Source organism: Amphiura filiformis, chromosome 8 (assembly GCF_039555335.1).
Source record: "Amphiura filiformis chromosome 8, Afil_fr2py, whole genome shotgun sequence".
NCBI classification, from domain to species: domain Eukaryota; kingdom Metazoa; phylum Echinodermata; class Ophiuroidea; order Amphilepidida; family Amphiuridae; genus Amphiura; species Amphiura filiformis.
The window spans coordinates 33,909,172-33,921,421 of record NC_092635.1 but is presented as its reverse complement, the minus strand read 5'-3'; the positions used below and the strand labels follow the sequence as shown (position 1 = coordinate 33,921,421).

Sequence of the window (12,250 nt, the reverse complement as noted above, 5' to 3'; positions counted from 1 at the left end):
TATCTTCCACAGGGGGAGAATGTTTTTTAAATGTAATTGGTCAGAGTTAATCATTTTGAAAATCATACTCCCCCTGTATTATAGCTTTACCTATATCTTCCACAACAGGAGTTGTATGGAAGTAACCTAATTGTCTATTCTATTCAAAACTCATACTCCCTCTGTGATAGACTTAAGGTTGGTCTGAACCCTGGAATTATGGAAACTTTCGGGCCTCATAACTTCTAAATTGTTGGTCTAAAGTATAATAAAACTATACATATTTAGAATGGCAAAGACTTGATAAGTTCATCTGTGAGGACAAATTTGGGCCAAAATGCCATTTTTGGCCCAAAATCCCAAAAATAACGGTTTTTGGCCCACTTCTTTTTCGTGCATCCTAACAAAAAAATTCTTGGGCCAAAAATTTGTTTTTATTCATTTTTAAAAACTAGATCAAAATATCTAGGACCCGTTTTTTTTGTTTTTTTTTTATTTCGACCAACTTTGAGAAATTTGCACCAAAAATGGTCAAAAATGCTGATTTTTCAAAAAATCATAAAAAGCCCGATTTGGGCCCAAATTTCAAATATTTGTTGTGAAATTGGTCAAAATTCAAAAAAATGAAAAAACGGGTCCTAGATTTTGTGATCTAGTTTTATATACTTTAGACCAACAATTTAGAAGTTTTTTGAGAAAAATGCAAAAATAGACACAAATTTATCGAGGGGTGTAGTACCCCCTTAAACTAAATCTTCCACAGGGATAATGTGGATTTTAAATGGAATAGCCTAATGTCTTGGTGTTTGATCCTCTGGTTAGACAGGACATGTCTTACTGAATGTCATCTCTAACTTGAGTATATCGACTGCTGAGTGCCAGAAGTGGGTTAGTGCAATAGCTGCCATGTGTAGCTGCCATGTGTAAATGAGTACAATATACTGTGTAAATTGCCAAATGTTCACAGGGCAGCTATTGCACTTACCCACTTCTGGCACCGAGCAGTCGATATGTGTGTTAAATTGTGTCTTCAAGAGACAATACACATTACTTCTATTTGTATACTTTCTGTTGTTGAAGACCAATTATTTACGACATTAATAGAAATGATTTGTACAAATTAATAGATGACACTGAATTTGTTCAATTATCTCGCAAAAGATTCAGATTGGATGGAGTTACTGGTAAGAAAAACCCTTTTAAGTTACGGTGTTTGATAGCCCTTTTTTAATACTTTAATTTATGGAATAAAAATATTTGTATATCATTGGCAGACGGTCAAGTGCCGAAATAAATGTATTTCGATGACCATTTGCTGAATAAACGCGGCAAACACCTATCCCATTGTTAATGAAAGGAACGACTCCAGATGATTCACTTTAGTTATTTGTTTTCGGAAAAGGCGAAATCTGTGTCAATATTTATCTACCAAACTGTCCACTTGTTGGTCATTTAGTGGCTAGATCATTTGCATATTGTAATTGTCTTTGAATTGAAAACATTATTAGATAGATCATTTGAATTGTATGTATTTTCAAAAGGTGCTAGGGTGAATGATAAAATCACGACTGAAGCATGGTATCTAGAGTAATTATGGCATAAGTTTCAGCTGGTATACCGAAAATAACACAACAAGTTGCTTTATTATTTTACTGACATTATAATCGTTCATAAATCAGGACTAAGAAAAAATGGGCCAAGCAGATGAAAAGTCACAAAACATAGGTGCAAACGCTATGCTGGCATGACTTGATTACCCATATACCAAGTACAGAACTCTAGTACCTGGCGCCTTTACGAAGCTTACTCTGTTAACTTATGATACATTAGAGCGTCATGTGTAAGGTTACAACAACATGATATATTTGGGTGAAGAAATCATGTACCTTATCGAAGGAAGCATTGCTACGGGTGATTTTGAGGGGTAAATTATTTTGCTAGCTGTCTGTGGTAACAGGATCGAAGCATGCGTCAAGGCTATGTCCTTTCCTCATTAGTCTTATACGAATACCATTTGTCAACGGTGCCTGTCGCAGTACTTAGTCGATAACATAGCTCAGAATAACCAGAATGACCTTGAACAGTTTTCAAACTTTACACAAATACTAAAAGAAAAATCCACCACCACAACAACAACAATATTTCAACCGTCGCCACCACCACCACCAATAATAACAACAATACCGTCGCCACCAACGGTACCAGATTTTTCAATGCAGGTAAATTAAGATTTGAACAGAGTGTACGTTTTCCATGTCCTGGGTCGCCATCTACGTTTAAATACGCTCGTCAACAGTACCTCACGAAGTAATATACTTTCGATAACGTTTTTTAAAACAACTACAATGACCAGACGACCTTGTACGCTTAAAAACGAAACAGTCATCTTTGGCGGGGTTCTATGTAATTTTACATAGATATTCACTACCTTTTCAGTCTACATTTTCACTAAATTCAAAAAATATTTTGGCGATATAAAATACAATGAAATACCCTGCCTTCTAAACCACATCAACTGTACCACGATTGGGTGTCACGAATCGTTATATATGATATACAGTTAATATTCATATAGGATGCTTCAGTTTTTACACACAAAATATTTCATTGACAACTCTCCAAATCGGCTATTTCAAAGAGTAATCAGGCTTCCTTAGCATGTGCAATGAAATAGCATTAAAATTATTCTAACAGCATTTCAGAAACACTTGGATTTTGGCGTACACTGCTGTGGTCTGGTGGAAATATATTATCGATTTTACGTCATCAAATATTCATTCGAACATGATTAGAAGTTAAATATTACTGGAAATAGAATGAGTCAATTAAATAACGAAGATATGCTGCATCAAATATTCTACACCCATTAAAAAGTATGTAGCGGCCCTTACCCTCGCCATCAACGTTACAGGGAAAAAATTGAAAAGAGTGTACGTTTTCCATGTCCCGGATCGCCATCTACCTCCTACTTATCAACAGTGTCTCATGGATACGGCCTACTCATCCGATAAGAACTACTATACACCTAAAAGTGCCTTAAACTTTTCACACAAACTAGTTGAAAGGAAGATGTATTTTCATGGTTTTGTAACCAGCATCATCATGTGGTCATCGTCGTTTTCCGTGACCACTTCGTTTTTACCGTATTCGTTACCGAAGTCACCATCACGGCCATCGTCACCATCGTTCTTGCCATCATCAAATTCATAATCATCGCAGTCATCGTTGTCATCGGCACCGCCATCAGCACTAACATCCATTACCTCTGCACACCCACCTGTAACACCCTCTGCCACCACAGCCATCCCCACCGCCACCAACACCACTACCACCACCACCACCCCACCCCACCCCACCCCATCACTTCCATTATCATAATGATATAGAGAGAGTGCGTTTTCCATGTCCTGGATCGCCGCGCTGTCTACATTCAGCTGTATCGTGGGTCACATTTTGTCTCAAAAGAACATTTCCTTTCGCTTTGTTGAAAGTGGTCAGCAAAATATTCCTCGTGAAATACTTATTCATCAACAGGAGATAAAAATAGATTGGAACAACTTGAACAACGAATATTTGTTGCATAGAATATTAGGATATCGAATAAAAAAGTGTGAATCGGGCTTAAGTCAATGTTTTGGTGTCTTAACTGTCAAAAGAACAGGTGCACAAAAAAAACCCCACACAAACTGTGAGCATGGGTATCTTCTTCTCATTACAGTCTCGCTGACAATTTAACAGGAGCCCCGAGTAAATTTGACAAATTCTGGAAATGCTTCTGGTTTTTATATTCTTTAACAAGCAGGTTTTACTATACTTTACTAAGCCCTAAATTTTTATCAGAAAATACTACTTCTGCACTTTGCATGCATCATTTAACGTCAAGTCCGACTTAGTCAAAACAATGGCTAGTGGCCAGGCTTCCTAAGCCATCCGGCTTCAGCCCAATTAGTCCTATATACCATTGCTTACAATTTCTCATCGTACTTCACCTAGAAAGATAAATCAATCAAATGGATCCACATTGGTAGGGCTAGCCTGCTGGTTTAGGTAGCCTGACCACTAGCCAAGCTTCGAGAAATCGGACCTACAAGTCTTATTTTGAGGCTAGCGCTGCACACAGTAAACAACAGATGGCGCTAGAAGTAAATACTTTCGTATCATCTACCTGATGTATAGGGCTGTAATGTAGATGTTGGTTGGAAACGGTCAAACATTCTGTTATGTTAAAAATTCATTTTGAACTTGATATTGACCATGATTCAAAATGATGTGATTATCTTCGATCCTTAAGATAACAAACATTCAGCGGTTGACATCGCACCACGACATGAGCTGGACGGTGCACGCCCGACTGGACATTAGAATTTTAAATTAATTTAGTTCATATATGGAACTTCATGAAAAATCAATTAAAATGTTATTAGATGTCGAGTTGAGTTATAATTACATAGGTGGACACGTTGGGGTTACTCGGCGGTCATTTGAAGCTCAAATTTATGGTTTAATGACCGTTTTGGGCAGACAATTATGCTCAATTAAAGACATATCGTCAATGGTTGGTCTGTATGGTGTCATTGACTACACATATTGCAAAGCAAACTATGTAAACTACATGTATGTCAATGATTCATGAACATTATGTCCCGGCATTATGTTATCGGAGATTTGATGGGAATTCATTGATAGTAAACATCTCAAAAAGTAACTAACCCCTTAAATAATGGCCATTATTCAAAAAGGGTCTATTGTATTACAAATCTGTAAAATGCGTTGGAAGCAGAATTTATTTCTGCGCATTTTGACACCTCATTTGATACGATAGCTCAGAATAACACCGGTCAATTTAATGTAGTGAGATCCAGATTTGAAAGTAGAACTTACAACAAAAACACTCAGATATCATTATACAGATTTCCTTCCATTATACTGAACAAATCAATAGAATTTACTGCAACTTTCAAATCTTGGGTTAAGTTACATTGATTTAAATGTACGCTGTGACATCAATATTTAGTCAATTGCTACAAATGAGGTGTCAAAATGTACAGAAATAAATTCTGCTTTCAACGCATTTTACAGATTTATAATACAATCGCCCGTTTTTGAATAATGACCATTATTTAAGGGGGCGGTTACTTTTTTTGAGATGTTTAAATGAATTACCATCAAACGGTTTTAATTGACCATCCAGATGAATGGACCAAATATAACATATCATCGGAGGTTTAATCATCAGTACGAGTAAACCGTCTTACTCCTTCAGAAACTACAAGATGACAACAAAATCGGGAATTCTGGTGGCACACAAAGTCAACCAATCAATCAAAATATTTGTAATAAAATTACACAATTATTGAGATAATGAAAAACAATAATCATTGCAAACCTTAACGAACTGGCACGTTAACTTTGACGTTAATTGTTTTATTCTGAAAGGGTGCGTATGGTCAGCGCTAAATGCAATTATTAAAAAACAGCTTGGTAAACTTGATTGCGTAAAACAAACCGACTGAAAAGATCAATAGTATACAGGGCCGGATTAACCATTGGATCAGATGGGCCCGGGCCCAGGGCCTCCAAATTTTGGGGCCCCCAAAACTGCCCTGTGCATCATCCTTTTAAGCCGGAAAACACCATGTTTTGGGCCAAAATAGGGTAAGATTGCAAAACTAGCCTGTTAGAATAGTAAAGTTCACTTTCACTTTCGGCTAAAATAGTTTCAAATTTGAATTTTTCGCGCGGTTCGCGTGCAAATGTCCCAGCATCATCTTGCACCTAAACAAAACTTAGCCACTTGAGTGCACGTCCCTTCCTCACGGTGAGTTTGGGGCCCCCACTTTTGGCCTGGCCCAGGGCCCCACAAAGGTGAATCCGGCCCTGATAGTATAAGAATTTCCTTCGCTATTCCTATCATATTCAAGCCGGAGAAGTACCAAAATGGACATATAACTTTTGACATTTCAATAGATATGAAAGAACTTTTAACATCATCGATGTCCTCATCTCCCAAAGCGACGTTGTCCAAACATGCACGTTTTAAATAGGGTCATTTTCGTAGTCCTAACTGTTTGAAGCAATATCCAAGGACGCAAGGGAATCATTACGGTGGGGGACCCCCTTAACTTTTTGGCAAAATGAGCCACTTTTTGTTCTTTTCAGCCACTTTTTGGCAATTCAGTTTTTGTCACCCTCCCCCATTTTCAAGTCGGATTGAAGCCACTAGTACAATGACATAAAGATAACAACAACAAAACTGCACAAAAGCAATCAGTTAAAAGAGATTGCGCAAACCGTATTTTTGAATGTCAAGATTAAGCATGTATTTTTGGTTCAATATTTGTACTCTTTATACCTGAATATAAAAGGTAACCGATCTTCTTTGTAATATTTCATGTCGCTTTCGAACATTATTTGCTCAAAATATATGTCATGAATAGTCTTGTCCCAAATGTTTTCAATACTATCAATATTAGTAATGAGTCTCTGTTGGCATGGAAAAGTAGAAGAAGCTTGTGTCACTTTGACATGCTTGTGTCGTTAGTGTTAAATACATCGTGTCAGAGCTACGATATAGGGATGACTTTGATGTTAGCTAGACAAAACTCCATCATGTGTTCTCTGTCTATGTAGAACACAAAAATCAATGCCAAACTCGCGAAAAGGGGCTCGTACTCCAGAACGGTTCGATGCTCTCTCACACACATTGTTTTTACAACTTTCAAAACATCTCGATCTGTACAAATACAGTAGTAATCCAGTGGGAAGCATGATCTTGTTTTAAAATAACTAGAATATTTAGACAAAAGAAAATCGAACTAAGAAATTGGCCTTTCGGGAAGCTTGCACTTCAGGCGTGGAGCATGCTTCAAGTGGTACAGCCCCTCCGGATTACACCGATCGGCATTGATATCTCAGTTAAGCATAAGACGAATGAAGACTCTGCAGTGTTATTTTAATTGAATGGATAAATCTTTGTTTTTGAGCGCAACCATCGGGGTTTATTGATTGATTGAAACGAATACCATGTCTGTATGTGTACACAAGATTCTGAGCCGGAAAGGGATATTGCTCGGGTTGTATGCTTGATACGGGCAGTTGCCGAAGCAAGAACTGACAGGACGCTCCCTCGTGGTCAACACAGGAAAACTTTCCATTACCTCAAACCAATCGGAATAAACGATATACAGCAATAGCTATGAACTTCAAAGACCAGAGATTACTCCGAGTTTGTATGTCTGGGCCGGGACAGGGCTCATAGCTTATAAGACTGTGTCGTAAAGGGTAAATACACATTCTTAGCGGCATTGATTTCTTTGATTACCTGAGAGGTTAGACAAAGTTGATTTGACGGAGAAAGAAAAAAAGCGGGAAAACTAGTACTACCTTTAGTACAATTTCTCTGCAGTTCGTCGTCTGCTTTGCATCCTAACCTCATACTGTGTGTTTTGACTCTTGTTCTGCGTTAAATATACAAAAGCAAATATTGTCATAAAGTCTACGGTCAAGTATAGCTATACGCGCCAGTTTGTTTTTATGAGGTTTAAAATCACGTGGTTTAAAATGTTTTCGAAAACTTGATTTAAAATCACGTGGGTGGGTGGAACAAGCTGGAATTTTAATTCAAAATCTTTCAATGTTTCAAAATCCTTCGATCGACTTCATTTAATGCAGGTATATCTTCGTCATTTACCCACTTAAGGTTTTACAAATACTCGGTTTAGCATTGTTTTGGATACTTCATTTCAGCGCCTCTTCCAATCCTGCGAATTTGATTTGATATTTCTTATAATCCTCATTCTTATGCCTTTCTTCTTCTAATCTGTAAAAAGTTGGTTTAATTTTTTTACCAGGCTGTTCTCATCTCAATTTGATGATAAAGTGTTTATATCGCGCTTAACGGGTGCCGTATGTTTACGTATATTTATCCTTAAAGACACGGTCTTATAAGCTATGCGCCCGGTCCCGGCCCAGACATACAAACTCACCCCAGCTTCTGGTCTTTAAAGTTCATAGTTATTGATGGATATAGTCTTATTCCGATTGGTTTGAGGTAGGCCTAATTCAATTTTTACTGTGCAAACCACGAGGAATAACGAGTTTTGGATACGACCGTTCTACAGTTATGGTGGATGAGATTAAACTCATTCAGGAAAGTCACGTGTCCCAAAATACTTCGTGAATGATTGTGGGTACTGTAAATAATAATATGATTATCAGAATAAACATGAGCGCCACCTTAAGCTCAACTGTAGTCAAGCTATATTACACGCTCTGTTTATACTACTGATATAACATTGATCTTTTTGTTGAACTTTATTGAAACATGATATACGACATCAACATTGAAGTCAATTTTGATATTCTGCAAAATTGTGTCGTTTAAAAATCGATTGAACAATCTGAAGTCTGAATGCCACAATTTCTAAAATGCGGGTTTACCACACTTGAGATTCATACTAAGATTCATGATTGGTTGAGTTTGAGCGCAAGCCCCGCCTTCTGAAATCCCTGCAAACACAAATCGTTTTCGCAACTCAGGTTGCCAGAAAATGTTTAAATGTTGGGTTACAGTATATAAAGGTTATAAAACAGCTAAGCTTCGACAAATACATAAGCCGAGATTGGTATAATTTATTATCACTATCATATTTTAGTCAATCGTGTTTTTTCCCTAAGAGAGTATAGAATGGGGAGAACAGCACAACCATATAAGCCAATTTATTGACATAGGCCTACTTGTCCTCATTGATGTAAAGATGCGCAATTCTGTTTCATCAACAAAAACAATCACATCCTCTTTACCTGTAACCAGGTATACACTATGGACCACAATGGCCTCATCCCAATGGCATAGTTCAATAACCTTAATTCAAAAACTCATAGTGCAAGATTTGACCTCAAGTTGCAGAGCATGAGTTTTTGTACCCAAATTTTCTAAGGTCACTCAATGAATGTACAAATGTATTGGGGTTAAAGAACTGTGCCCTAATAGATGAGCATATTGTGGATCCTTGTGATATATGAGGACGAAATGTGATATCGCATGTCTATGCCGATGACTTTTATTCTTGAGACGAAATATAATGAGAACAATATGTGAGATAATGGTGACAGCACAGTGAAGACATTGATGAGAACATCCTCGTACACAAAGTGCAAACTACCAGCAAAGTCCATTCCTTTACTGACGATAGCCTCGTGGAAAGTGCAAAGTCCTTTGACTTTAACCAAACACCGTGTCTGGCACTGTAAAGAAAGATGTTGATGTCTTTATAATGCACTATCATATGAAAGTAATAACTTGTAATTGTAAACTTAGTATTTATACACAATCTCAGTTCTGGTTCATAAAACATTGATATGTATGTGCTCGACAGGAATGATCATGCTAGCTTATTTTCTTCCTAAGTTATCAGTATGGTTATAAATCTGTTGACAGAGGTTAAGTTAGTTTTCATACGTAATGGTGCGTGGATGAAGGGTCTAGCCAACTAAGGTGCTTTATCATGTTATGGGTATATCCGTACAATGCACTTTCGAAAAACGTCAATTGATTGGTAAGCGTAATCATTCACGGTTTTCCGTGGTAACATGGCCGGATTTACCTTTTTTGGGGGGGGGGGGGAGCTGGGCCAGGTCAAAACTTGGAGTTCCCAGACTCACCGTGAGGAAGGCATGTGCGCTCAATTGGCCAAGTTTTGGTTTACAAATAGGAAACAAAAAGATTGATAGTGGCGGCGAAGCATTACAATGAATTTTAATTTGATAGAGGGTGATGAGCATATTTTGTTCCGCTTTAACCGGACATTTGCGCGCGAAATGCGAAATTTTGGAATATTACATATTTTGTTCCAAAACATATACCGTATCTTACCAGTATGTGTATGCCCTTTTTGACTTGTCATCAAAGATTTGCTTATACTTGTTACAATGTAAGCTTATTGTTTTCATTATTCAAGCTGCGAAATGTAGGCCCTACTCACAAACAAACACCCCTTACCCGACCCCCACCTAAGCCTACACACACACCCCACACCCACACCCCCACAAGTAAGAGTTCAGAAAACCAAAGACACTTTTGAATCCTTGAGCTGATGTCAAAAACCTTCAAAAGTGAAAACTCAAGAACCATGTTCTTTTGAGTTCCATGGAACTTATTGTTTTACTATAAATAGAAGCAAAAACAATAATATTGCGCGGTCAGTACCATCTTAAATGTTTTCACATGATTCTATACTGAACCATTAATGAGTCAATCATGTGATTGTATGCCCGCAGCAGTTGGCAAACAGACAGACAAAATACAAAATCAAACCAACATATAAACATCAAATTTGTTCAATTGACATATTTTATATCAATATCAATTTAAGTTTTGGTCATTACATTAGTTTGATCCATTTTTTATCGAGACATTTTTCAATTTCAATTGAATTGCGCATTTAGAGTAAGCAACCTGACTACCCATACGCAATGTGAGTTTCACTCGTACTGTCAGGCCTGCGGCTACTCATGGTCCATCTATCCAATATTACGTCCACTATATACGTCCAACACTGATGACTGACCTTTTCTACCTATACGGACAAAAGTCAAAACAAATTATACTTAGTTTAAGAATTCATATCAGTATTGATTCATAAAATATAAATAATGTCAGTTTTATTCTATCAATGTCAATTTTGTAGTAATTGATATTTAGATGAAGATCGTATATTTGGATGGGTCACGTCAAGATGGTCAGTTTGCCTTCATTTCTATTTAGCATAACAACAATTCATCTAAAAACAAAATACATAAGCAATCACAACAGTTATGATCTTTGACAAGTATACTTATAAGGGAGATACTTACTGGTTGTATAGGCTACATGATACTATATAAGAGTATAGTTTTTTAAAGATTGGCTTCTGTCATTTCTTGAAACCTGATGGTCCCGCGTGACTTCTCTCTAGTTCGAAGGGTCGCTAGTCCAAAGGTTCTCTAGTCCGAAGGGTCGCTAGTCCGAAAACCAAATTAAGTTCGCTAATCCGAAGGTTCTAATCCGAATATAGAATAAGGGTTAGTGTTAGGGTTAGGGTTAGGGTTTAAGGTTAGGTTTAGGTTTAGGGTTAGGGTTAGCGCGCCTTATTCTATATTCGGACTAGAGAACCTTATTTATTATTCGGACTAGCGAAATATATGGAAAGAGGAGCTTAAAAAAGGAACTCGAAGTATGAGCTCGTCAGAAGTTTAGATTACAATATTTGCAGTATTCTGAATATTTACTGAATAACATTAATGGTTCATACTGACCAATAACATTGGCAATGATGACATTCTGTGTTATTTTGATGAACTTTAATGACCGCATTTTCTGACAAAATAGCTTGGGGTGTTATTGTTTATCATCCACAACCCGTGATACTATAACAACAAGCACTGTCTTACAAAATATTGGTCAGCCCCAGCGACGATCTTGAAATCACAGTTGTGTTTTTGGCAGGGAAGTTAACATTAGAAAACCATATTTGATGATCAAAATCATTCTCTTATCTCTTCTATCTCCCTCCCTCTCCCTCTTTTCCCTCCATGTATCTCTCCCTTCCCCACTCCCCTCCCCTCTCTTGTCCGCTCTCTGTTTCTTTTTTTATGTGAATTTATGTCGCGAAGTGAAGCTGATGTCTTTACTTTGTCTAGTCTTATCTCTATCGTCTCTCCCCTCCCCTCTCTCTCACTCCCCTATGCCCCTCCCCTCTCACCCTCCCCCCTCTCCCCCACCGCTCTCTCCCCCTCTCCTCTCTCTCCCTCTCCCTTTCCTCCCCTCCCCTCTCGCTCTTTCTACCTCCACATCAAAAATAACATGTACTTATTTCTATCGTTCTTATCAAAATTTAAATTCTGGTAAAAATTCTGCCTTAAAACAGTCACTTCTTCATTAATTGTTTAAGAAATTGTATTGTATAATTATACGCTATAGCAGTTGCATTATAATGTGACTAATAGCTCGGTTGGGACCCTTGCCATCCGGAGCATTATCCGCTTTAGGATATTTAGAAGTTCTAACTCGGCCACTTGTTTCATTCTAAATAGCCCCTCAATTGTCGGCTCGCTTTTTTGTTCTGTTGGAAGATTTATGTAAGGAGATGAAAATGATATTCAATAAATAGAATCTGCTACATGATGTCTTACAAAAATAATAGCCCCAGTGATACAACACAAGAATGATATGTTGTTTCCTTTGGGGCTACGTGTCTGCGAGTTCATAAGGTGTTCGGCCTTAGAGTTTCTA

General features: G+C 37.5%; 1 protein-coding gene across 1 annotated transcript in view; it reads right to left on the bottom strand.

The window, feature by feature from the left end:
• Nucleotides 1–690: 690 nt before the first annotated feature.
• The window catches only part of LOC140158975 (uncharacterized), a 564,514-nt gene continuing 552,954 nt past the window's right edge, over nt 691–12,250 (bottom strand). The window contains exon 5 of the transcript XR_011859839.1: nt 691–721. The gene's annotated coding sequence lies outside the window, so the exon portion shown is untranslated. The remainder of the gene's footprint in view (nt 722–12,250) is intronic.